This window comes from Panthera leo, chromosome E1 (assembly GCF_018350215.1).
Source record: "Panthera leo isolate Ple1 chromosome E1, P.leo_Ple1_pat1.1, whole genome shotgun sequence".
Lineage (NCBI taxonomy): Eukaryota > Metazoa > Chordata > Mammalia > Carnivora > Felidae > Panthera > Panthera leo.
Window position 1 is genome coordinate 53,245,061 of NC_056692.1, and position 24,239 is coordinate 53,269,299.

The window sequence follows — 24,239 nt, forward strand, 5'->3', positions numbered from 1 at the left end:
TGGGCTTCTAAGCAAAGAGCAATGAGCACATCGAGATGCAAATACTTTACACATTATGTAAATGCAGCTAAATGTTTGTCTCCAAAAGTTTGTTGTCTTAATTAGCTAACTATTTCCCTGGCAATATTATCCTGCCATTAATCTGTTCAAGAAACATTTAGGAGAGTGCAAAGGTAAACTTCAGCACAGCTACCCACTGTGTTAAGAAGAACCCAGCTCTACAAGAATGAGTCCCAACTAACAAAGAAAATCCACACTTCCAGACTCATGGGTCCTCTCCACAAAGAACACATCGTACAAAGAACACAAAGTCACATCGTATTTGGGTAAACTTCCGCCAAGGTCGAACTTGCGGGTGGGGAGTGGACTGTGAACAGAAAAATCTGCTGGTGCCACCAGATGGGCACGTGGCCAACAAGCCCAGCAGCTCTTGTACCAATCTGCTACTTTTTCCGTCACGTCCCCATTCACCAGATGGGGAAAAGTGATTCGGACACAGAAGCCACCTGTTTCCCTTGCCAGGATCAATGGGGAAGAAAGCTACAATGGCTGTGAGCCCAGAAGTGTTCCTCTTATTCACCTTTTTAGGATGTGCAGGTGTGTGTGTGTGTGTGTGTGTGTGTGTGTGTGTGTGTGTGTGTGAGAGAGAGAGAGAGAGAGAGAGAATGAGAGAGAGAGAGAGAGAGAGAATATGCACATGTGTGCCCACATGCAGATTATCACCAATTTATTTGATTTGAGGTGGTCTGGTAGTTTCTCCCAAACTTCCCCTGGGGGCTGTCAATCAAAGGTGGATGGATGGTGTGGGCAGGGAGGAGTAAGACAGACACGGCCTAAGAGGCTGGCAGGCCGGCTGAGGGCATCCTGAGGGCACACACCACGGACATGAGGGGAAAGTCCACAGCAATCTCTCTGGCACGTTTCTGTTTTCTTACCTCTCCAGGCTTTTCTCTTTCCCTTTTTTCCCAAGGCAGTGACAGAGGACTCTCCGTGGCTTTACATGAACAGGAACACGAAAGAGTGGTTCTGGGGAATTGAGAACCTGCACTACCCATGGCTTCTCTGCCAGGACATATCCCCAGCTCTACCGCTTTCTGCATATGCGTCTTTGGAGATGTCACCTGATACCCCCGTGCCTCAGTTTCCACATTTGCCAGATGCCTAACATTACCCACCCCAAAGGGCCGTGGTAGGGGGTAGGTGAGAGTGGGCGTGGGGCCTCCCTGGCTGGCACACATCGAGTGCTACACAAACCACATTTTAGCAGTTCCCAAAATGAACCTGTATCGCATTTATAAAAATATAAAAAGAAAGGCTGGGGCACTTCGGTGGCTTGGTTGGTTAAACACCCAACTCTTGGTTTCAGCTCAGGTCATGATCTCACGGTTGGTGAGTTCTAGCCCCATCTGCACCGATGGTGGGGAGCCTGCTTGGGATTCTCTCTCTCCCTCTCTCTTTGTCCCTCTATCTCTTTCTCTCTCTCTCAAAATAAATAAACACTAAAAAAAAAAGAAGAAGAAGAAGAAGAAAGGAAGGCTAATGATGTGCCTAGCACACTTAATCCGTTCTTAACTTAAGCCCAAAAAGGCAGAAGGCCATGTTGGGGCAGAAAAAAATGGATCACGATAGGATTTGGTGCAGAGTTTTCAAATACCTTCAGATCCCAATACTCTGTGCTGGCAGAGTTGAGCCCAGTCTTGGCTACAAAGTGAGAGCCTTTTAAGATTCATGGTCATGTCAACATTTTCAACTTTCAGGAAGGGTCACCAGCTGCTAAAGGTAATAGAGACTTTCCATCAATACTCGGAGAGGGCTTGGTGCCCTTTAAGACTGTCTATTCTGCTTTGGACTACAAAGTAATTTTGTCCTCTTTTCTTTCTTTCTTTTTCCTTCCTTCCTTCTTTCTTTTTTGAATAGCAGATTTTTCATCTAATGTCGTTTACTTAGACTAACATTAATACCAGTTTGCACTTCCTAAAAAATGTTACAACCAGAGAGATGGGGAAAAAGTAGGTCACTAGCATCCCTAAAGTGTGCTGGGTGGTTGTTTATTATCCAGAGAAAACTGTGATAGATAGATAGATAGACAGATGGATGGATAGGCAGATAAAGTTTACATGTGCACACATGTGCATAAATACATACATGATCTATGTACTATATCATATACTCAATGATATTTCTTTAGGCCATTAAATTTCCATTTTAAAATTTAATGTTTTTAAAAAATGTATACATATAATTTTTAGAAATTCACCTTGGAAACTGGATCGTTGAAATAGCACCCAACAGCTAATTTCCGAGAAGAATGAGAACTATTCCTTACTCCCCAGATTTCCCATCAACGTAAGTAGGAAGGGGAAGGGCCAGGAGGAAAATTGGTCTCTGGAAACAAATGTAGCTCCCAGGAGGGAAACACATTCTCTTTCTCTACCGTTTTTGGTTAAGATTTAGGGGCTACCCTAAATCTTCAGAGGGCATCTGTCTCTGTGTAAGGACACCAGGCAGGCACTATGCCGAGAAGCCCAGATGCCGTGGAGGACGCCCCGCGTGGACCCCAGTGTGGGAAGCTTAGTTCTTGAGCCCTCTGCTTTCTGAGGCAGAAGGGCTGGGTCAGACAGGAGAAGACTGACAGAGAGAGCTATCTGTACTGACCTGAGGTCGCTTGAAGCTAAAGCACAAAGCGAAAAAACACAAACCAAAACAAAACCTCGTTGTGAGACAGCAGGAATAAAAACCATCGGAAGTCACGTGGAGTGGGGCTTACCAGTACGGTCAGTGTGGGGACGAGTGAGGCGGCCCTCATGTTCAAGGGCAGACCCTGCTTGGTGAAACGAATAGGATTTAATGGGGCAGAGCAGAAATGTTTGCCAGGCTGGGAAGAGACCTTCTCATGTGACCACAGGGGACCGTGAGGAATGGCTTGGTTCCTAGTGGGAAAGGAAATGCCATCCAGCGGGGGTTCGGAGAAAGGGAGAGACGTGGCTGCTGAGAGCTCCGTACTCCTTCAGCTTCCGCTGAAAGCAGAAAATAAATGCCTTGCTGAAAACGAAGGCTTCGGAAGGACATTCTCTCTAGGCGATGTCTGGATTACGACGGACCACGAATGTGAAAGAGGACCAATGTGGTGGCACCTGGGTGGCTCAGTCAGTTAAATGCCCAACTCTTGATTTCGGCTCAGGTCAAGATCTCACGGTTTATGAGTTCAAGACCCGCGCTAGGCTCTGTGCTGGCAGCATGGTGCCTGCTTGGGATTCTGTCTCCCTCTCTCTTTGCCCCTCAGGCCCTAAGAAAAAAAAAGAGGACCACCATGAAACAGGGCTGGAAAATGTAATGTCAATTATGTCAAATGACACGGGAGCTCTCACCACAAAGAGAGGTGCAGGGCTGAAGCCGTGTGCGTGTGTGTGTGTGTGTGTGTGTGTGTGTGTGTGTGTGTGTGACTCTCACAGGCTGGGAACCACTGGATGGTACAAGAACCTAACTGAGGCCAGGCCAAGCAGAGTCTTCTGCAGTGGTTCTCAAACTTGAACTTGCAAAAACACATATGTACGTACATACGTATGCAAGCAAACAAATCAACCAACCTGCTCGTTTCAGTAGCGCATATACTAAAATTGAAGAGAAGCCAAGAAGGTAAGCCTGGCCCGTGTCCAAAGATGACACCCAAATGGGTGAAAGCATTCCGTATTTTCAGAAGACGGAGTTACTAATCAGTGGGCATAATATCTGTTAAGCAAGATGAATAAGCCATTGGAGATCTCCCATATAACATTGTACCAAAGTCAACGATAACGTGTGTGTGTACCCTTCAAAATTTGTTAAGAAGGTAGGTCTCAGGTTATAATAAAACAACATTTTAAAAAGAAGCATCACTTAAATAACTTCCACGAAAATCATACTAAGTTTTTTTCAGGGCGCCTGGGTGGCTCAGTCAGTGAAGCATCCGACTTCAGCCTCGGTCATGATCTCATAGTTCGTGAGTTCAAGTCCCATGACAGGCTCTGTGCTGACAGCTCGGAGCCTGGAGCCTGCTTCGGATTCTGTGAATCCCTCTCTCTCTGCCCCTCCCCTGGCTCGCACTCTGTCTCTCTCTCAAAAAATAAACAAACATTAATTAAAAAAAAAAAGTTTTTTTCTTCAGTGCAGTTGCTTGGAACTTCTAGGAGAACTGGGCAGGGCTCCGGAGTTTGAAGGTGTGACAGGCACCCGAGGGAACATAGTTTAGAGGAGAAAGAGGGATCCAGAAACACACAAAAGAAGCCCATTGAGAATGGACTCCCTGGCTGTTATGTCCAGCCCAGATTCCCTGACAAGTGTTTACTAGGAATCCTACTTAGGACTCTTACCAGTTTTGTTCACCTTGCACCAAACGGGATAGATTTATCCCCTTAGGGGTGTATCCCCTCCTCTCGTAATTTCTATTAGAATGACAGATTCCACAATCTTCCTCATTCGCCAAACCAGGAACGTGGGAACAAGCGCCTGGGCAGAAAGCCCACGGAACCCATTCTGAGAAACCCTGTTCCAGGAGGACCCAACCAAAGGAAACCCATGGAGAGACACCAGGTGAGGGTCCAAGGGAAGTGGCAAGGAGGTGTGCTTGCCCACGGGACAGCCTGTGATGCCTTTGCACGTAAGGTTCCAGTCGGAAGCATGGGAGCAGGAACAGAATATCCGACCGAGACAGAGCTGCCGGGCACATCTCAAAACAATAAACCACCCCCCCATCAAAATCTGTCCCACTCGATGCCAGTAGAACCCCGAGCATGCGGAGAAGTCACGTCTGGGCTCAGCAAACAGGACCTGGCGCGCCACAGGGTGGGCTATACAGAGAGCAGTGTGCCTGCAGCCATGGTAACCGCTGATCCGCCAGCAATGGGGAAGGAGGTGCTCTGCTAATTGAAACCCGGGCGACACTTTAGCATAAGCCCCAAGGAAGTTAATGCTCATCCTAGATTTTCTCCTATCTCTTTCTCCTCTACCCGTTCATGTCACCAAGTGGCTTTAAAGTACCCCCTTCCCCCTAAAAAGAAAATCATGCACCGAGATAAGACTTCTGATAAACCACTGAGCAGAATCTCCTTTCCCCCTCAAGCACCACACTCAAGCAGAGCCTAAGATCCCGTTACTCCTTCCTGTTAGTAGCCTATCCATCTCAAAGGAAACTGATTGCCAAAAAGATTCTCAGGAATGCGTTGGCCTCACCATCACCACCTCCCTGGGCAACCAGGACAAATGTTCTCACCCGGCAGTATGACCGAGGATCACCTGGGGAACTTCACCAGGCAGATGCCCCAACCGATTCCCAAGAGAGTTGATTTAAGCAAATCAGGAGCAGAGCAGGAGTACCTGCACTTTTTTCTCTAGTGCCCCAGAAAGAAGAGGAATGTGGACCACAGCTCTGGGCTTCTCTTAGATCTGTTCCTTATAGGGCAGGCTGAGCTCAGCTACGGTTGCCCACCAAACTAGCCATGGGGCGTGAAAGGGTTAACACGAGATTTTTCCAACCCCCCACCCCCCACCCCCACTACTGCAATGCTGAGTTGTCTCCCTCCTGGTTCTGAGTATGGTGGATGCATATGGAAAACACCTGCAGCTGCAAGGTGAACTGGGAAAGCAAGCATGCCCACAATCCCAAAATAGTTACAGATGTACTCCCCACGTATAAAAGGGTCCCCACTCAAAACCTCCCTCCCTGCCGAACAGCCTAACAGAAGTCCTGACCTGCCACTTATATTAGTCCTGTCGAATTTGAACGCGGATTGGCATTTTCATTTCATTGTCAACATTACAGAAATGTCAAGTCACAAGTCTTAAAAAAGATACGCATCGTGAAGCTCCGGGAAGTGACACGTATGTAAGGGGCACTGCCTACTGCCTGGCAGAGCCTGGGACACCTCGGACCTCGTGAACAACTCAAGACAGGACACGGTACAACGGCTGTGCAAATTTACATTTCTCCTAGAGACAGGTCTGTTTCCAGCAAGATTTAAACATTAAGATACAACCAAAATCTCCCTCCACAATGCCTAGAAATGACGGATGCAATAAACAAAAGGGTTTTAAATGCACATCTGAGCTTGCAACAAAGAAAAGGGATCACTGATGACAAGGAAGCTATAAACCAGAGCCTAAATACCAAAACCGGTTCAGGTTCAGATGTTGCCTAGGGATTACCGAGGCCCCATTAACGGGTTCTGAGTGTTACTGTCCTCATGCAGCAAAGATGAGGCCTTGTGCCACACGAGGCAGGTGGTGAGAGCCTATAAATGCAAGGCTCATGAAATTCTGTCCCTATGTGGAAGGGGGCAGGAAAGTAGGACAAAAAGATCCATCCAGCTGCACAGAGAGACAAAAGAATGATTACATGTTTCTGCCTGGTTCCTGGAGGAAAAACTGTTTGAAGAACAAGAACCATGGGCTTTCACCTTAATCGTTCAGGGTTCTGAGTCTCTAGTGTCTGCTGGGCTGGGAAAACCCCGACTTGGACGTCACTGTAAAAATGAGTTCCGGGCTAACATCACTATAAAAGGGTCTTACAGAAGCAAGTGCAAAACCATGTTGAAGGTCCTCCCATGATCCAGGGCCTTGGGAATCCTTCGAGCGAAAGCACACCCCACTAGAGAAGTACTGGTCTAAAAAGTTACAAAGCCAGGGCGCTGGGCGGCTCAGTCAGTTAAGCGTCTGACTTCGGCTCAGGTCATGATCTCGCACTTCGTGGGTTCAAGCCCTGTGTCGGGCTCTGTGCTGACAGCTCAGAGCCTGGAGCCTGCTTTGGATTCTGTGTCTCCCTCTCTCTCTGCCCTTCTCCTCATTCACACTCTCTCTCTCTCAAAAATAAATAAAATATTAAAAATAAAAAGTTACAAAGCCTACTAGAAAACAACACACCGACAAATGGAGTCCATGATGCACCAAGGAGAAACATGGCTTTAAAATATAAAATATGCCTAACCTGGCATTAAAGACACGAAACACATAAAAGAAGAAATCAAAACTGTAAGAAAAGAACGAGCTGTAACAAGGGGAAGCAGACACAGTAAAAAGAACCCAGAGACAATTCAAAAATAAAAACTAGTCATTGCAATTAAAAACTCAACAGTCTGGGGCGCCTGGGTGACTCAGTTGGTTAAGCATCTGACTTCAGCTCAGGTCATGATCTCACACTCTCATGAGTTCAACCCCCGCATCAGCCTCTGTGCTGACAGCTCGGAGCCTGGAGCCTGCTTCAGATTCTGTGTCTTCCTCTCTCTGACACTCCCCCGTTCACGCTCTTTCTCGGTCTCAAAAATAAATAAACATTAAAAAAAAATAAAAAATAAAAAACTCGGTCTCCGGAGTCAAGCGCAGACTAGAGGCCCACGGAAGAGGGTAGGAAGGGCGGCGAGGCGGTGCGCGCTCCACGGACTGGCGGGAGGGAGCCGGGGCGGAGGGGCGGCTCGCCGGCCAAGCAGAGCCCCCGAGTCTGGCTGGCAAAAGCGGAGGGGCCGGACAGACTGTGTTCCGACAGCAAGCGCGACTTAGCGTCTGGGAGGTCAGAAGTTAACAGCTCTGCTCGGAAAGCGGGAAGGCTGGAGGACAAAGGGAGGGAGAGCTGCTGAGCCCCCGGACGGCAGAGCTCAGCTTGGCGGGGAACAAAGGCGCCAGCGCCATCTCCCCCGCCCATCCCCCAGCCAAAATCCCAAAGGGAACCAGTTCCTGCCAGGGAACTTGCTCGCTCCGCGCAAACACCCAACTCTGTGCTTCTGCAGAGCCAAACCTCCGGCAGCGGATCTGACTCCCTCCCGCTGCCACAGGGTTCCTCCTAAGATCACCTAAGGAGAAGCGAGCTAAGCCTGCCCCTCCACCCCCCGTGCACCTTGCCTACCCACCCCAGCTAATACGCCAGATCCCCAGCAACACAAGCCTGGCAGTGTGCAAGTAGCCCAGACGGGACACGCCACCCCACAGTGAATCCCGCCCCTAGGAGAGGGGAAGAGAAGGCACACACCAGTCTGACTGTGGCCCCAGCAGTGGGCTGGGGGCAGACATCGGGTCGGACTGCGGCCCCGCCCACTAACTCCAGTTATACACCACAGCACAGGGGAAGTGCACTGCAGGTCCCCACCACGCAAGGGACTCTCCAAAATGACCAAACGGAAGAATTCCCCTCAGAAGAATCTCCAGGAAATAACAACAGCTAATGAACTGATCAAAAAGGATTTAAATAATATAACAGAAAGTGAATTTAGAATAATAGTCATAAAATTAATCGCTGGGCTTGAAAACAGTATACAGGACAGCAGAGAATCTCTTGCCACAAAGATCGAGGGACTAAGGAACAGTCATGAGGAGTTGAAAAACGATTTAAACGAAATGCAAAACAAAATGGAATCCACGATGGCTCGGCTTGAAGAGGCAGAGGAGAGAATAGGTGAACTAGAAGATAAAGTTATGGAGAAAGAGGAAGCTGAAAGAAAGAGAGATAAAAAAATCCAGGAGTATGAGGGGAAAATTAGAGAACTAAGTGATACACTAAAAAAAAATAATATACGCATAATTGGTATCCCAGAGGAGGAAGAGAGAGGGAAAGGTGCTGAAGGAGTACTTGAAGAAATTATAGCTGAGAACTTCCCTGAACTGGGGAAGGAAAAAGGCATTGAAATCCAAGAGGCACAGAGAACTCCCTTCAGACGTAACTTGAATCGATCTTCTGCACGACATATCATAGTGAAACTGGCAAAATACAAGGATAAAGAGAAAATTCTGAAAGCAGCAAGGGATAAACGTGCCCTCACATATAAAGGGAGACCTATAAGACTCGTGACTGATCTCTCCTTTGAAACTTGGCAGGCCAGAAAGGCTTGGCACGATATCTACAGTGTGCTAAACAGAAAAAATATGCAGCCGAGAATCCTTTATCCAGCAAGTCTGTCATTTAGAATAGAAGGAGAGATAAAGGTCTTCCCAAACAAACAAAAACTGAAGGAATTTGTCACCACGAAACCAGCCCTACAAGAGATCCTAAGGGGGATCCTGTGAGACAAAGTACCAGAGACATCACTACAAGCATAAAACATACAGACATCACAATGACTCTAAACCCATATCTTTCTATAATAACACTGAATGTAAATGGATTAAATGCGCCAACTAAAAGACATAGGGTATCAGAATGGATAAAAAAACAAGACCCATCTATTTGCTGTCTACAAGAGACTCATTTTAGATCTGAGGACACCTTTAGATTGAGAGTGAGGGGATGGAGAACTATTTATCATGCTCCTGGAAGCCAAAAGAAAGCTGGAGTAGCCATACTTATATCAGACAAACTAGACTTTAAATTAAAGGCTGTAACAAGAGATGAAGAAGGGCATTATATAATAATCACAGGGTCTATCCACCAGGAAGAGCTAACTATTATAAATGTCTATGCGCCAAATACCCGAGCCCCCAGATATATAAAACAATTACTCATAAACATAAGCAACCTTATTGATAAGAATGTGGTCATTGCAGGGGACTTTAACACCCCACTTACAGAAATGGATAGATCATCTAGACACACAGTCAATAAAGAAACAAGGGCCCTGAATGATACATTGGATCAGATGGACTTGACAGATCTATTTAGAACTCTGCATCCCAAAGCAACAGAATATACTTTCTTCTCGAGTGCACATGGAACATTCTCCAAGATAGATCATATACTGGGTCACAAAACAGCCCTTCATAAGTTTACAAGAATTGAAATTATACCATGCATACTTTCAGACCACAATGCTATGAAGCTTGAAATCAACCACAGGAAAAAGTCTGGAAAACCTCCAAAAGCATGGAGGTTAAAGAACACCCTACTAACGAATGAGTGGGTCAACCAGGCAATTAGAGAAGAAATTAAAATATACATGGAAACAAACGAAAATGAAAATACAACAATCCAAACGCTTTGGGATGCAGCGAAGGCAGTCCTGAGAGGAAAATACATTGCAATCCAGGCCTATCTCAAGAAACAAGAAAAATCCCAAATACAAAATCTAACAGCACACCTAAAGGAAATAGAAGCAGAACAGCAAAGGCAGCCTAAACCCAGCAGAAGAAGAGAAATAATAAAGATCAGAGCAGAAATAAACAATATAGAATCTAAAAAAACTGTAGAGCAGATCAACGAAACCAAGAGTTGGTTTTTTGAAAAAATAAACAAAATTGACAAACCTCTAGCCAGGCTTCTCAAAAAGAAAAGGGAGATGACCCAAATAGATAAAATCATGAATGAAAATGGAATGATTACAACCAATCCCTCAGAGATACAAACAATTATCAGGGAATACTATGAAAAATTATATGCCAGCAAATTGGACAACCTGGAAGAAATGGACAAATTTCTAAACACCCACACTCTTCCAAAACTCAATCAGGAGGAAATAGAAAGCTTGAACAGACCCATAACCAGCGAAGAAATTGAATCGGTTATCAAAAATCTCCCAACAAATAAGAGTCCAGGACCAGATGGCTTCCCAGGGGAGTTCTACCAGACATTTAAAGCAGAGATAATACCTATCCTTCTCAAGCTATTCCAAGAAATAGAAAGGGAAGGAAAACTTCCAGACTCATTCTATGAAGCCAGTATTACTTTGATTCCTAAACCAGACAGAGACCCAGTAAAAAAAGAGAACTACAGGCCAATATCCCTGATGAATATGGATGCAAAAATTCTTAATAAGATACTAGCAAATCGAATTCAACAGCATATAAAAAGAATTATTCACCATGATCAAGTGGGATTCATTCCTGGGATGCAGGGCTGGTTCAACATTCGCAAATCGATCAACGTGATACATCACATTAACAAAAAAAAAGAGAAGAACCATATGATCCTGTCAATCGATGCAGAAAAGGCCTTTGACAAAATCCAGCACCCTTTCTTAATAAAAACCCTTGAGAAAGTCGGGATAGAAGGAACATACTTAAAGATCATAAAGGCCATTTATGAAAAGCCCACAGCTAACATCATCCTCAACGGGGAAAAACTGAGAGCTTTTTCCCTGAGATCAGGAACACGACAGGGATGCCCACTGTCACCGCTGTTGTTTAATATAGTGCTGGAAGTTCTAGCATCAGCAATCAGACAACAAAAGGAAATCAAAGGCATCAAAATTGGCAAAGATGAAGTCAAGCTTTCGCTTTTTGCAGATGACATGATATTATACATGGAAAATCCGATAGACTCCACCAAAAGTCTGCTAGAACTGATACATGAATTCAGCAACGTTGCAGGATATAAAATCAATGTGCAGAAATCAGTTGCATTCTTATACACTAACAATGAAGCAACAGAAAGACAAATGAAGAAACTGATCCCATTCACAATTGCACCAAGAAGCATAAAATACCTAGGAATAAATCTAACCAAAGATGTCAAAGATCTGTATGCTGAAAACTATAGAAAGCTTATGCAGGTAATTGAAGAAGATATAAAGAAATGGAAAGACATTCCCTGCTCATGGATTGGAAGAATAAATATTGTCAAAATGTCAATACTACCCAAAGCTATCTACACATTCAATGCAATCCCAATCAAAATTGCACCAGCATTCTTCTCGAAACTAGAACAAGCAATCCTAAAATTCATATGGAACCACAAAAGGCCCCGAATAGCCAAAGTAATTTTGAAGAAGAAGACCAAAGCAGGAGGCATCACAATCCCAGACTTTAGCCTCTACTACAAAGCTGTAATCATCAAGTCAGCATGGTATTGGCATAAAAACAGACACATAGACCAATGGAATAGAATAGAAACCCCAGAACTAGACCCACAAACGTATGGCCAACTCATCTTTGACAAAGCAGGAAAGAACATCCAATGGAAAAAAGACAGTCTCTTTAACAAATGGTGCTGGGAGAACTGGACAGCCACATGCAGAAGGTTGAAACTAGACCACTTTCTCACACCATTCACAAAAATAAACTCAAAATGGATAAAGGACCTGAATGTGAGACAGGAAACCATCAAAACCTTAGAGGAGAAAGCAGGAAAAGACCTCTCTGACCTCAGCCGTAGCAATCTCTTACTCGGCACATCCCCAAAGGCAAGGGAATTAAAAGCAAAAGTGAATTACTGGGACCTTATGAAGATAAAAAGCTTCTGCACAGCAAAGGAAACAACCAACAAAACTAAAAGGCAACCAACGGAATGGGAAAAGATATTTGCAAATGACACATCGGACAAAGGGCTAGTATCCAAAATCTATAAAGAGCTCATCAAACTCCACACCCGAAAAACAAATAACCCAGTGAAGAAATGGGCAGAAAACATGAATAGACACTTCTCTAAAGAAGACATCCGGATGGCCAACAGGCAAATGAAAAGATGTTCAACGTCGCTCCTTATCAGGGAAATAGAAATCAAAACCACACTCAGATATCACCTCACGCCAGTCAGAGTGGCCAAAATGAAGAAATCAGGAGACTATAGATGCTGGAGAGGATGTGGAGAAACAGGAACCCTCTTGCACTGTTGGTGGGAATGCAAATTGGTGCAGCCGCTCTGGAAAGCAGTGTGGAGGTTCCTCAGAAAATTAAAAATAGACCTACCCTATGACCCAGCAATAGCACTGCTAGGAATTTATCCAAGGGATACAGGAGTACTGATGCATAGGGGCACCTGTACCCCAATGTTTATAGCGGCACTCTCAACAATAGCTAAATTATGGAAAGAGCCCAAATGTCCATCAACTGATGAATGGATAAAGAAATTGTGGTTTATATACACAATGGAATACTACGTGGCAATGAGAAAAAATGAAATATGGCCTTTTGTAGCAACATGGATGGAACTGGAGAGTGTGATGCTAAGTGAAATAAGCCATACAGAGAAAGACAGATACCATATGGTTTCACTCTTATGTGGATCCTGAGAAACATAACAGAAACCCATGGCGGGGGGGAAGGAAAAAAAAAAAAAAAAAAAAGAGGTTAGAGTGGGAGAGAGCCAAAGCATAAGAGACTGTTAAAAACTGAGAACAAATTGAGGGTTGATGGGGGGTGGGAGGGAGGGTAGGGTGGGAGGGAGGGCAGGGTGGGTGATGGGTATTGAGGAGGGCACCTTTTGGGATGAGCACTGGGTGTTGTATGGAAACCAATTTGACAGTAAATTTCATATATTAAAAAATAAAAAAAAGAAAAAAGAAAAAAAAAATAAAAAAAATAAAAAACTCAACAGTCAACTTAAAAAGTGGGTGACAATCAGCTCAGTGTCTAATCCATGAACCAGAGAAGAGCCCACAGAGAGATAAAGGGATAGAGAACATCAAGGAAAGTATAACACGTAGGGCAGATATATAAGAGCATAGAATAAACATCTATTAAGTGCTGCAGAAGACAATGAAGAATGAGGAAGAGGTAAATTTGAAGAGATAATTGCTAAGAAGAGATAATTGCTAAAAACTTCCCAGAAATTAATAATAATAATAATAATAATAATAATAATAATAATGAGTATTCAGCTTAAATAAGATAAAAATAGAGAGGGAGGCAAACCATAAGGGACTCTCTTTTTTTGTTTATACAAATGTTTATTTATTTTTAAGAGAGAGAGGGAGGGAGAGACAGAGTGCTAGTGGGCAAGGGGCAGAGAGAGAGGGAGACACAGAAAGGGAAACAGGCTCCAGGCTCCGAGCTGTCAGCACAGAGCCCGACGTGGGTCTCGAATTCACGAACTGCGAGATCATGACCTGAGCCGAAGTCGGACGCTCAACCGACTGAGCCACCCAGGCACCATAAGAGACTCTTAAATACAGAGAACAAACCGAGGGTTGCTGGTGGGGTGTTGGGTGGGGGGATAGGCTAAATGAGGGATGGGCACTAAGGAGGGCACTTGTTGGGATGAGCACTGGGTGTTACGTGTAGGGGATGAATCTCTAAATTCTACTCCTGAAACCATCATCACACTGGATGTTCACTAGCTCGGATTTAAATAAAATTTAAAAGAAATAAAAATAAAGAAAAGAAAACAGAAAAAGAAAATTAAAAATAAAAGCAACAGCAAAAATAAATAAATAAATGCGTAACTAAATAAAGAGGTAAGTCTTTGAGTGATAAGAAAAGAAGAGCTCTCCAAGTCTTACGCAGAACAGCACCCGCACACACACGTACACATACAACGCCCCACCATGCTGAAACCGAGAAACACCAAGACAAATGAAAACGATACCAGAGGGAAAGACAGAAAACAGAGAGGAGGCCGCTGCTGGATACGTCTTTGTGACGCTCACAGAGACCGCGACATGTAACACAACTCTTGCGGTCGAAGTGCAGTAATACTGCGGAATGATGTTGTCAACGTGCCAGAGGAAATAAAACTTTTCTGTCAACCGAGGCATTTAGATGCAACTCAGTTTTTCCTTCAAGAGTCAGAGCAAAATAGAGGTATTTTTAGATGAGAGAAGAGATGTTTATCCTTCTGGATCCTGAGTAAGGAAATAATAAAGGAAGAAAGAAAAGGGAAAGGGGTGTGAAGCGTGGAACGATGGTGAACAAAGAAATGGGCAGAATTGATGGAAAATACATACAATTGCTGATCATATAAAGCAATAACAAGAATTGATAAGCAGGATGTCATTAAAATTTAAAAGTTGTGGGGGGGGGAGGGCGCCTGGGTGGCGCAGTCGGTTAAGCACCCGACTCTTGATTTTGGCTCAGGTCACGATCCCAGTGTCATGAGATCAAGCCCCATATCAGGCTCTTCACTGACAGCAAAGAGCTGCTTGGGATTCTCTCTCTTCTTTTCTCTCTCTGCCTCTCCCCTCTTTCTAAAATGATAATAATATTTTTAAGGTCTATTTTAAAGGTCTATTTTCTATTTTTTAATAGAAGTTTTCAGAAGAAAAATATAGACCCCCAATCTAGGTTTATTCTGATTCCTTCTATCTCCATTCGTGGTCTTATACAATAAAAATAATCAATGTCTGGTAAATGTCAAGAAATTATTAAACATGTGTTGGCTGAATAAATGAGATAATGGCTCCAAAGCATTACAACATCCTGAATCATTACAACATCCTGAATCATTAGAGGATCCTAAATTAAGGACTCACTTATGCTTATTAAACTGTTATCAAAGTGCTTATTCAAAGCTTTTTAATCATTATTTGAAATCAGAAGATTTATGTTAAAGCTACAGTTATCAAGAAAGTGTGGCTTATAAATGACAAACTTATACAGGATAGAATTATAGCTAATATAGGGGCACCTGGGTGGGGCGCCTGGGTGGCTCAGTCGGTTAAGCATCCGACTTCGGCTCAGGTCATGATATCATGGTCTGTGAGTTTGAGCCCCGCGTCGGGCTCTGGGCTGATGGCTCAGAGCCTGGAGCCTGCTTCCGATTCTGTGTCTTCCTCTCTCTCTGACCCTCCCCGTTCATGCTCTGTCTCTCTCTGTCTCAAAAATAAATAACCATTAAAAAAATTAAAAATATATATATAATAGGGGCACCTGGGTGGCTCAGTTGGTTGAGAATCTGACCCTCGATTTCAGCTCAGGTCTTAAAGCAGTGAGATTGAGCCCTGAACTGGGCTCCACGTGAGTGTGGAGCCTGCTTGGGATTCTGTCTCTCTCTCTCTCTCTCTCTCTCTCTCTCTCTGCCCCTCTCCCACTCTCTCTCTCTCTCTTTCTCTCTCTCTAAAATTAAAAAAAAAAATAAAACCAAACATACTTTTACCAGATGATCCAGTAATCATGCCCCTTAGTATTCACCCAAAGGAGTTGAAAACTTACGTCCTCACAACATCTTGCACATGGATGTTTATAGCAGCTTTATTCATAACTGCCAAAACTTAGGAGCAACCGAGATGCCCCTGAGCAGGTGAATGGATAAACATCCAGATGTTAGCACATCCAGACAAGGGAATACTATTCAACACTGAAAAGAAATGAGCTATCAAGCCATGAAAAGACATGAATGAGCCTCAAATGCCTATTACTTAGTGAAAGAAAGCAATAATGAAAAGGCTGTACGTGAACATAGACTGTATGTGTTCAACCGTATGGCATTCCGGAAAAGCAAACTACGGACAGTCAAGAGAGGAGTGGTTGTCGGTGGGGAGGGGGGATAGGAGGAGCACAGAGGATTTTTAGGGCAGTGAAAATACTCTGCATGATACTGTAATGGTAGATACGTGGCATTATACATTTGTTTAAAACCAAAGAATGTACAAGACCAAGAGTGAACCCTAATGTAAACTGTGGACCCTGGGTGCTAATGATACGTCCACAAAGGTTCTTTAGAAGTCACAAACGTACCTCTCTGGTCCGGGGGTGCTGACCATGGGGGAGGCTGTGCATGAGAGAGGGCGGGGAGTATATGAGGGATCTCTGAACCTTCAGCCCAATTTTGCTGTGAACCTAAACTTGCTCTGAAAAAATAAAATCTACGGTTAAAAAAAATAAAACAATAACAATACTAGTAACTAACTTGGAGGTATCAGAAAAAAAAAAAGGTAGAACTAAAATGTTAGAAAACTAATATGGACGATGCCGGGGTAAACCAAGTCACAGCATCCAGGGCCCTGAAAGATTGCTAGGGAGGAGGGGAGAGAGATACTCATTAATTTCGAACATCATTAAGTCTACTATCCCTGTTAAAACGTCAATGGTAGCCACAAACCCGAAAGTGAATTTAAAACGTTCAAACAAATAAAGCGTGGGGGAAAAAAAGGAGAAAGTCGTGTAGAAAGGTCAATACACCCAATAAAGTCCAAAAGAGGGGAGAAAATAGGTGGTAAACAGAAAGAACAACACAAAAGAGGGAGAAGCGCTATCCGTCTTGGGCAACGCCATACCACCATCCCCAACACGTCTCCAAGGTGCACAGCTTCTGGTGTGCAGTGTGATGTACACACACACACACACACACACACACACACACACACATATTAGAAGCAAAATGGCAGTACTGAGAGACTATTGAAGGGGATCCCAAATACACCGTTTGGGCGTAAGGATTATTTTTAGCTTAAGGCAATTCAGCAACAGTGGGTTCAGGAAGAACTGTCTGCCTTCTCCCCTTCTGCCTAAGGGCAGGATATAAATCACCATTCCTAATGGTGCCTGCCCCTCCCTGTACCAGAAAGAGAACACACCAGAGATAACTGGTTTGCATCACAAACCTTACCAAATAATCCTTACCCACCATTAGTTTCCCCCATATATTTTTCCCCCACAATGTGTGGCCCCAGAAGCTCAGATTTTTTTTTCTTTGTCTAGTAATTTGCCTAGTAATTTGACCCCATGTCAAAATGGTATATAAGTTCTCAATCCTAAACACTGCTTTGGGTTTTCAGGTCTTTTCTGTGGAGCCCTCATGCACATAAAATTAACGATAAAATTTTATTGTGTTTCTCCTGTTAGTCTGTCTTTTGTCAGTTTAATTCACAGGTCCCAGGCACTGAACGTAAGAGAGTAGAGGTAAAGTGTTTTTTGGGTTTTTTTCCCCTCCTCTACACTATCAAATTATCAAAGAAAAATAATTCCAGAGGATGAATGGTTGGGAGGGAGGGGAAGAAAGACAAGAACTCAACCCTGGATGATGTTGGTGTAACCTTAATATTCACACCAGAGAAACAAAACATAAATAAAAATTTTAAGCCACACTCACTTATGAACATAGATGCAGGGGTGCCTGGGTGGCTCCAGTTGGTTAAGCGTCCAACTTCGGCTCAGGTCATGATCTACGGCTTATGGGTTCGAGCCCCACATCAGGCTCTGTACTGACAGCTCAGAGGCTGGAGCCTGTTTCGGATTCTGTGTCTGCCCCAACCTCTCTCTCTGCCCCAACCTCACTCACACTATATCTGTTTCTCTCTCTCTCAAAAATAAATAAATATTTAAAAAAAGAACATAGATGCAAAATGACTGTGGATAAAAAGAGACTATCTTTAGTATCTATCAAAAGATATCTATCAAAACTCTACCTACGAAACATCATATTAATGGTAAAAAAAAAAATTGAAAAGTTCTCTTCAGCGTTCATGAGATAGGCAGAATTCGAAAGATAGCACCCAAAGGTCCCCCTTCCCCACTTGTGTGCACATTTTGCATAATCCCTGGGACTGTGTATACAATGGATTTCACTCCCATGATTACAAAAAATTGACCTTGAAATAGGGAGATCAGCCAGGTAGCCTGGCCTCATCCCATGAGCTCTTTGAAAGTTTTCTCCAGCTGGTTCCTGAATAGGACGCCAACAATTTCTCTGGGGCTAGGCTCAGAAACGTGCATCGCACGTAGGCACCCCCAAAGAAATGAGCCCCAGCGTCGCCATCCCCAAGTGGTAGCAGTGAAAGGGACAAGAAAATCACCAGACAACGTTTGCTCTGCTGTTTGTCAAAATGTCCATTTGCAAGGATCTGGGAAGCATCTGGTTCTTACAGGAGAGAAAGGAAAACCTGTCCTCCACCCTTCTAGGTTCTGCAGCTGGGGCCTGGAGATTCAACAGACAAAGGGCAGACTGACAAGAGAAAAACAGAGTTTATTAACGTGGGCAGCACATACATACGTGGGTGAAGCTGGGTGATGAGTAACTCAAAGGGGTGATTAGAATTTGGGGCTTATGGAGGATCTAAACAAAGAGCAACAGATTTGTAGAGAAGTAACGAGACAAAAGCAAGGGGAACTGGGCTTGAAGGATGACAGACTGTGGGAGGGTAAATAAATACACGGAGGAACCGACAGGAGACAAGGGTTGTTTTCACTGGGCACCTCGTGGGCACTTCTCCAGGATGACAAGCATCTCTCGTGATGCACACAACTTCTGTCCTTCCTGGTACAAGGAGGGTACCTTCCTCACAGGAAATTATATGTCATGTTTTGGTTTTTTATTATTCTTTTTTCAATGTTTATTTATTTTTGAGAGAGACAGAGTGAGCAGGGGAGGGGCAGAGAGAGAGAGGGAGACAGAATCGGAAGCGGGCTCCAGGCTCTGAGCTGTCAGCACAGAGCCCGACGCGGGGCTCGAACCCGCAAACCACGAGATCGTGACCTGAGCCAAAGTCGGGACGCTTAACCGACTGAGCCACCCCGGCGCCCCTATGTCATGTGTTTAGGTAGGAAGGGAGAGGTCAGAGAGTCCTTCCTGCCTCTGCTGTTCCTCAAGCGTCTGCTCCAAATAATCCATATGCCAGTGGCACGTTTTGGGGTGGCGATCTCTGATCTGCCGCATCCTGGGATATTGGGAGTGCGTGTTAAACATGCAACCCTGGTCTCCCTCCCTGGGGAATCCACTACTGTCAGCCGGTGGCAGGTTCACCTTCTTGAAGTGCGTTTTTAAAAATTGGTTTTCTTAACACGAAAAGAGCATAGAGAAGAAAAGAAAAGGGGTGTGTAATCCCACTGCCCAGATAATCCCTGATGGCATTTAAAAGCATGAAAATAACAGAGGTATGTGGTTAGAAATGCAAACAGAGGGGCGCCTGGGTGGCGCAGTCGGTTAAGCGTCCGACTTCAGCCAGGTCACGATCTCGCGGTCCATGAGTTCGAGCCCCGCGTCAGGCTCTGGGCTGATGGCTCGGAGCCTGGAGCCTGTTTCCGATTCTGTGTCTCCCTCTCTCTCTGCCCCTCCCCCGTTCATGCTCTGTCTCTCTCTGTCCCAAAAATAAAAATAAAAAACGTTGAAAAAAATTAAAAAAAAAAAAAAAAAGAAATGCAAACAGAAAAGGTTGAAATGAAAACCAGGAGTTTCCCTCCCCCCCCACCCCCCGCCAAGTGTCTCTTTCCAAGGTAACCAGTGATCAAGCTTCTGAGGCATTCTTCCAGAAAAAAATATCACATATCACATTAATTCCAGGACATTCATCCTTTCCAATAGTTCCTTTTTTTTTTTTTCTAACTCAAAAGGAATTATATTGTTTCCAGCTTTGTAGTTGGCTTTTTTTTGTTTAACATAACCTGTAGATTTTTCTGCATCTGCATTTAAAACACCTCCCCTGTTTACCTAAATAGGTTGAAAGGAGGGAAGGGATCACATCTTTCAATCGGGACTAAAAGTAACTCTAATGAGGGGGGGTGGGGTGCAGTGAGCAGACCACACTCAGAATTGGGTCCTGGAAGACAGGTGTATTCATGTGAAACTCTCTCTGGTTGTGGTGTCCATCCCTGAAGAGGCCTCAGAAATGCCCTCCATGCCTCCCTAACAGGCAGGACCGCAGAATACCTCTGAACACCCTGCCTTTACACAATATCCGGGTGCATCCTGTCACAGGACAACTGGGTAAATATTCCCATCCAGACTCGGGTTAGCCACCTGCAAGGGTCTCAGGATAATTGCCATTGGAACGGGGGGGGGGGGGGGGGGGGGGGGGTGGCGCAAGGTTAGGCAGGAAATGATTCCTGGTTTTACCTCTGAGAACGGTGTGCCCAGAGGCGATTCGTTCATCTGCAAAGCATCCCGAGTAGACCCCCAAGTCACCACTCACCCACTTTCAATCTTGGCTCCAGGCCCAAGCAAAGGGAGGGGAGAGAATGGTCCCCCATGGCCCCAGATGCTCTCCAGATGCACAGAGAACCCCCTCCCCCTACTCCCGTGGCTGCACTCCCCGGCAGATTTTTGGCTGACCGTTCAGTGGCTCCAAAGAGAACATTGCTGCTGGGCCCAAAGCCCCGATCTGCAGCCCCACCTGTCTTTTAATGGGAAAAGTTTGGCCTGCTAATGAGCCTATGATGTCCATCACCTAATTATCTCTCAAAATCCTCGGCGATCCCCCTTCCCTGGCTGCAGCGATGATGCCCGTCCCTGGGAGATCTGCAGGGCGGGGGGAGGGAAAGCGATGCCCCAGATCAGTGTTTTCGCTCCTGTCCCAGCGCTGGGGGAGGCCGGTGGTCCCACCCAGCAGACAGAGTCCTAAAGCGAAGGGAGCTAGAAGCCGAGACCCACGTCCCACAGGCACCCCCAGAGGGAGAGCCTGGGGTAAGGCATGCTCTACTCTGCTCCCCAGGGACAGTCAAGGGGACCAGGCAGGTACAACTCACCCACTCTGCCAGATTCTCGGACCGTTCTCTTGAACTGTGGGCACAGACTGGGAGCCAGGGTGGGCGGTGGGGTGGGCACAGCTCTAGCTAGAAAACGGGCCTGCAGGTTGCAGGATGCAAATGGCAAGCAGAAAGGACAGGCCTGGGGTGGGGGAGGGGAGGGCAGAGAGGAATGAATAGACACCGCCTGCCTGCCGTCAGCTTCCCACTTCCTAATCCCAGTGCTCCCCAGAGGCCCGGGGCATCTCCCCACCCCTGGATTCTGTGCCCTTAAGATGCACTCTCTCCTCCTCCTGCAGCTAGTATGAAGTGGGTTCCCCTCCCCTTCAACCACAGGCGGCTGCCCGGATCAAGACAAAAGCCGCAGTTGTGATAAAGTTCTGGCAGCTGTCCGTGGAACCGGAGAACAGCAGGTCAGAAATAACCACTGAAACGTTTGCCCAGGGAAAGCAAGCCTCTGGGACCAGGGAGCACGGATGATTATTCGCTCCAAAGCAGAGAGACGTGTCCAGAGTCCATTGTGCGTGCCCTGCTGGGTGCTGGGCCACTTCTCACGGTCTCCCACCCCAGACCCAAGCAGCTCCCTCTTGCGATGTGGTTGCCTAAGTGCCGGGAAGAGCTCCCCCCTCGGCAAGGCTGGCTACGCAGAGGATGGGACCTGGGCACCTATTTGTCACAGGGATGCTGAGCAAAGCTCAGGCACCGGGGGAAAGGGGAAAAGACTGCTTCCCGGTAATTCAAGGTCCTATAAATCCCTCCCATTGTGCCGGTGAAGTGGCTGAGATAGGAGCCGGAAGTTACCAGTCTGGACAGAAAATTGACCAGCTTCACCTTTGCTCCCAAAGAAACCACCAGGGACAAGTCTGAGAGGAAAGAGAGTCCAGATGGCAGATGAGCAGACGCGTTCCTGACGGGTGAGAGGGCACAGTGGCCACCAGGGGCACTGTCTGTATTCTCGAGGGTCCCACCCTGGCCCCTCCCTAGGAGAAAGAACCCAGCCAGGGTCTCCGACCAATTGTGAACAAGGCAAAGGAGGACACAGATTGGAGAGTTCAGGACCCCGTCATTTCTAATTATGGCCCCTGAAAACATGGCCTAATCATCTTATACCCCCAAATAAAGCTGAGAAATGTTATAGTGGCTGCAGATTGAATACACTGGGGGAAAAAAAGGGAACCTCACAACCAAAAAACCCAGGCAGGCAAATATATCTCCAACAGGATCGTAGACAAACACAGAGAGCAAATCAGTGTGGAGAGAGGAAAAGAAGAGACAGGAGCTATTTTGAGACAGAAAAGCTGCTGCAATTAGGCTGGATGCTGAAATAACATTTTGAGGGTGGAGGGAAGTCACAAGGAATGTAATTAAGTGAACTGTATATATGATTTTAAATCCTGTTCACATTAATGCTGTAAATATTCCACTTAATTCATCATTATTGAATTTACCAGCAATGCTGCAGGGTAAAACTTCAGCCCTAAGTTTAATTACACCCAGGCAAAGTGGAGCATTTTTCATGTTCCGGAGAGCTGCCAGACGGAGAAAGATGCCGTTTCATAACGGTCCACCTTTCTGGACACAGCCACCACCCTCCTGAGGGATTCATGGGCGGGCAGAGGGATCCTGGAGCGCCCCCCCCCCCCCCGCCCCGCCCCGCCCCTGAGGCTCTGTGCCAATGAACTTGCAAAGCAAGATAGAGATCTATGGAAAAGCTATTCGAACCCAGTGACGGCAAATGCTCTACGATCCGTCCACCTTTCCTTTGCTCTCCTTCCACTAGACTATGCACGCATGCGTGTGCACACACACATACACATCCACACTCACCGCCATGCACGTGTCCATCGTCCTACATTCATGCCGCTCTGGAGGATTACCCAGTCTGTGCATGTTACTTTATTAATGATCATCCTGCAGTCAGGGCTTCTTCCCTAACTCCTGTCCTCCCTTCTCCTTAGAGCACTTCCCACGCTTACTGTATTAGCACCTCGTCCTGTGGGGGTCAAAGTTAAACTTGGACGTTTTTCCTCTTTGTTCTCTTGAGACATCATCTCATGCTCTGTCGTGGCCCAAAATGTCCAGGTCACTGGGTGGGTGGATATAAAGGCTGGATTATGATGGTCGAGAAGAGAATAAATGAAGAGCAACTGTGGAATGCTCATGGACGGGAGGGGGCAGGAGCCCTGGGCTTCCTCTCGGGGGCTGACTTCCCCCAGCCTCCAAACCGAAGTCAAGTAGAGAAGGGCTGGGGCTCCTGGGTGGCTCAGTCGGTTAAAGCGTCCGACTTCGGCTCAGGTCACGATCTCGCGGTCCGCGAGTTCGAGCCCCGCATCGGGCTCTGGGCTGATGGCTCAGAGCCTGGAGCCTGCTTCCGATTCTGTGTCTCCCTCTCTCTCTGCCCCTCCCCCGTTCATGCTCTGTCTCTCTCTGTCTCAAAAATAGATAAATGTTAAAAAAAATTTAAAAAAAGAAAAAAAAAAAGAGAAGGGCTGAGGGAGCACATTATTAAGTTCTACACATTTGACTGTGTTTGTTAGAATATAGTGCTAATGAGGCCACAATCACAGAAAGCTAGAGGCTACAGAAACCTTTTCAATGTCCCTGCACCCACAGCCATGAAATAAGCCCCCAGGCCCCGGCCGGGCCCCCAGCACGTTCAGGACCTTGGTGAGGAGGTGAGCTAAGAGAAAACGCATAATGTGAGTTAATGCTGCACCTGGTTTAGGAAAAAAACCTAATTAAGTACCGTCTCACTAAAAGATTGAAAAGCATCCCCGTCTCGATAAGGGAGAACAGCCACTCGCACACTTTCAAAGACCGTTGTACGCATCTGAGAAAGACATTCCAGTCTTGAGTTTTATGGAGGAAAGCCGGGGCGTGTCAAGGGTGTGCTTTTGAAGGAAAATGCCAAAAAAGGCTTTGAGATCAATCATCTGTGCCTTTCACATCGGACCACCTTGCTCTCGCCCTCTCTTCCAGGCCTGCTTCCATTCCCCCTCGGCCCCTCCGAGTGTCGCTTCCTGACCACCTGTCCCGCTGAGTCTTTGAACGGTAACTCACAAGGCAAAAATCTGGGTGGCTTTACAACCGGGCCCATTTCCCTGATTCCTTTGAAGGGCAGCCAATTAGACCCTCAAATACAATGCTTTTCACTCTTGTTAGCGTCACACTGAAATGGGAAAAAAGAGGTCCAGACCTTTCCTTTGTGACAGGCTTGAGACGCCCAAGTGAAATGC

At 45.8% G+C, this 24,239-nt stretch overlaps 1 protein-coding gene and 1 non-coding gene across 4 annotated transcripts in view; one reads left to right on the plus strand and one right to left on the minus strand.

The window, feature by feature from the left end:
- Positions 1-24,239, minus strand: part of SLC39A11 (solute carrier family 39 member 11) — a 350,792-nt gene that overhangs the window by 162,143 nt on the left and 164,410 nt on the right. The window lies entirely within an intron of this gene.
- Positions 3,590-3,694, plus strand: LOC122207437. The gene has a single exon (XR_006196852.1). It is a non-coding gene; the product is annotated as a U6 spliceosomal RNA (small nuclear RNA).